Source organism: Neophocaena asiaeorientalis, unplaced genomic scaffold, assembly GCF_003031525.2.
Source record: "Neophocaena asiaeorientalis asiaeorientalis breed wild unplaced genomic scaffold, Neophocaena_asiaeorientalis_V1.1 scaffold1543, whole genome shotgun sequence".
In the NCBI taxonomy this organism is placed as follows: Eukaryota; Metazoa; Chordata; class Mammalia; order Artiodactyla; family Phocoenidae; genus Neophocaena; species Neophocaena asiaeorientalis.
In genome coordinates this window covers 1-3,222 of record NW_020173976.1, presented here as the reverse complement: position 1 = coordinate 3,222, position 3,222 = coordinate 1, and the positions used below count along the sequence as shown (strand labels likewise).

Here is a 3,222-nt window from a genome sequence, read left to right as displayed (position 1 = left end):
TTCCTACAAGTCTTCACCCAGGTACCCTTGCTCCACTGGTTGGAATTATCCACACCTGTCATAGCTCCATACGTCTTATAATTTTACCTCCTTACCTCAGGCTCCATTTACCAATTGGAAGAACCACTACCCAGTAAGTCTCAGCACAAGCAAATGCCTTCCTTAACACTTACCTAAAGTTTTTGTTTCTGCATATTGGAAGTTAGTTAGGCAGAAATATAGATAAATATTGGAGAAAAGGGAGCACAGTTGGTGCACTGTTGGTGGGAATGTAAATTGGTACAGCCACTATGGAAAACAGTATGGAAGTTCCTTAAGAAATAAAAACAGAGCTACTGTACAATCTACCTAAGGATTTTTGTTCCCTGAACACATTTTCCTATCACCTAGTTTTTTGGGCATAACTATGCTATACTCTTTATCAGGATATATTTTAATTGTTCAAGCGCATATCTAGCCCTCCACTAAGGCAATTTGAGAGCAGTGTTATGTCTTATTCATCTCGTCAGTACCTAGCACTAACTCACTCAAATTCATGGTCAAATTTTTTTAAATGCACAAAGCTGGTCATCAAGTATAAATTATGCCTTGAAATTTTTTAATCTAGTATTTTTCATTTAGGTATATTGCTTGCTAAAATAAGAAATCCTCCAGATATTTTTGCTCCCTCTTAAAGTCCGCACAGTCCTCATTTCTTAGCCCAGGGAACAGAATTCTGGTGAAAAGACAGAAGCCAGGTCTTCCAGCAGATAGCTGTGTCACCCTAAGTCATTTAACTTCTTGCAGATGCTGTTCCTCATTCGTAAAATGCAGATCACTGATGCCCCTTCCACTGTGAGCCAAACCCTATACATCAGGAGTTCACACTCTTTTCCAAGTGATATTTGAAGATCATTTCCCTGTTTGAACAAAGGGGTTAGAAGAGGAGTGATATATAAGTACTAAACACATCAAGTTTTACCAGCATTTTAATTAGTGAAACAAAATAACATAAAAACAGGTACAACCATGTCTCATACTAACAGATGTTAAGTAAATATGATTTCATATGACAAAATGTCATCCGCTATAACAAATTTCCAATAATTCTGACAATTATCTTTCCAAAAATTTTCCAAAATTCTAAGAAACATTACAAATTGGAGGTTTACTCTAAATATGCATAGTTATCTTACTACCTAGTTTTGTGTGCAAAAGACAATAAAGACTTTAAATTTGACCAAGATGTTGATGCTGAACATGAGAGTTCTTTTCTCCCCACCTCTAAGCTGCCAGCACCCCAACTACAACTACATGCCAAGACAGGTCAAACGTGGAGACGTAGCGCCCTAGGTAGAATTATAAAGAAGATGATATTTGTGGTAACATCAATATAACTTCTGATTTATTTCCATAAAGCATAAAAGCGTATCAGTATTAAAAAGCAAGAAAACAGAATTTGGAATTAGTCCAATCCAAATGAGGCATCTTCAAACCTGAAAAAAAGAAAAAAAGGAGTATTAGCAAATACATTTACTTTATTTGGATTACAGATAGCACTACCAAAATTTACCTAACCTGTGCTATATAAATCACTGTTGGTAAAAGTAATAGCTGCAGGCAATTCTCCAGATCCATTAAAAGAGCATATCCTACTAGTTTATCCCACTGGTTCCCCCACAACCTTAGAGGAAAGAATGCTGGTACTATAGTTCAGATCCTGGCTCTACCATTTAGTAACTGTGTGACTCTGGGCAGGTCACCCAAACTCTCTCATGCTCTCGAAAATTACCTTCCCTGTCCTACAGTGTAACAGGAAATTTGAATAGGTTTTCAGTGCCAAGATACCCTGTGGAGTAAAATTTCCCAGAAAAGCTGGATTATCTGCCTCTGGCCTCCAACTGAAGATGCAGAGAAGTCCAATTGCTCCCTGTTTCATGCCGCTAGAGGTACTTGCAAAATACATCTGTTACAAAGTGAGAGAGTGGCATGGACATATATATACTACCAAATTTAAAATACATAGCTAGTGGGAAGCAGCCGCATAGCACAGGGAAATCAGCTCAGTGCTTTGTGTCCACCTAGAGGGCTGGGATAGGGAGAGTGGGAGGGAGATGCAAGCGGGAGGTGATATGCGGATATATGTGTACGTATAGCTGATTCACTTTGTTATACAGCAGAAACTAACACAACATTGTAAAGCAATTATACTGCAATAAAGATGTTAAAAAAAAAAAAAGATACGTCTGTTATAGTAGCTTTACATTAGGTTACAACAATCTGTTTCCATTTCTGTCCTCTATTGGACTGGGAGCTTCTAGAGGCAACCACAGCGCCCACACACTCAGGAATGATGCATCTGCAGAACCATGTCACTCTTCCCTTCTGGCTGAATAACAAACCAACTGCCATGCAAAGGAAGGGACGGTTCACTTTTGAAGGCACAGAGATGCCCAAGGCAGAAATGGCAGAAGAAAGAGCAAACCCTTGAAGGTGCTGTGGGTAACCGCAGCCTCTGTCCTGTCACAGCACACCTGTAGCTCTTCTGTCCTCCCTTTAAAGGGTCAGTGATGCTGGCAGAGCCACACCCAGGGTCACATGCCTTCCTCATGCCACCCCACAGGAGAAGGGAATGTGACCCCATGGGGTTCTTCTCTGCCTGTTAAATTGCTACCCTGATGAATGTCCTCCAGACAGTGAGGGTTATCATATGAGAGCTGTCTATAACAGTCCCCAGGATAGTGACATTAAAAAAAGATTTTCTGGGGCTTCCCTGGTGGCGCAGTAGTTAAGAATCCGCCTGCCAATGCAGGGGACACAGGTTTAAGCCCTGGTCTAGGAAGATCCCACATGCCGCACAGCAACTAAACCTGTGCACCACAACTACTGAGCCTGTGCTCTAGAGCCCGCGAGCCACAACTACTGAGCCTACATGCCACAACTACTGAAGCTGGCGTGCCTAGGCCCGTGCTCCGCAACAAGAGAAGCCACCACAATAAGAAGCCAGCCCACCACAACAAACAGTAGCCCCCGCTCGCTGCAACTAGAGAAAGCCCGCACGCAGCAACAAACACCCAACACAGCCAAAAATAAATAACTTTATAAAAGAAAGATTTTCTTAAGATTAGAAACTTACCTCCATGATGCTGGTTACTGGTCTCGATCTACAGAAAAGAAAATGGAGAAAGAAAAAGAGAAACACTTAAGTTTCACTTTTGAAATACTATGCACTAACAAATGTCT

General features: G+C 41.0%; 1 long non-coding RNA gene across 1 annotated transcript; it reads right to left on the bottom strand.

Moving 5' to 3' along the window:
* Window positions 1-950: 950 nt before the first annotated feature.
* LOC112405049 (uncharacterized) lies at window positions 951-3,194 on the bottom strand. Its single transcript, XR_003004258.1, has 2 exons — window positions 3,116-3,194; window positions 951-1,475 (listed from the first exon to the last, which is right to left on the bottom strand). It is a non-coding gene; the product is annotated as an uncharacterized LOC112405049 (long non-coding RNA).
* Window positions 3,195-3,222: the final 28 nt, after the last annotated feature.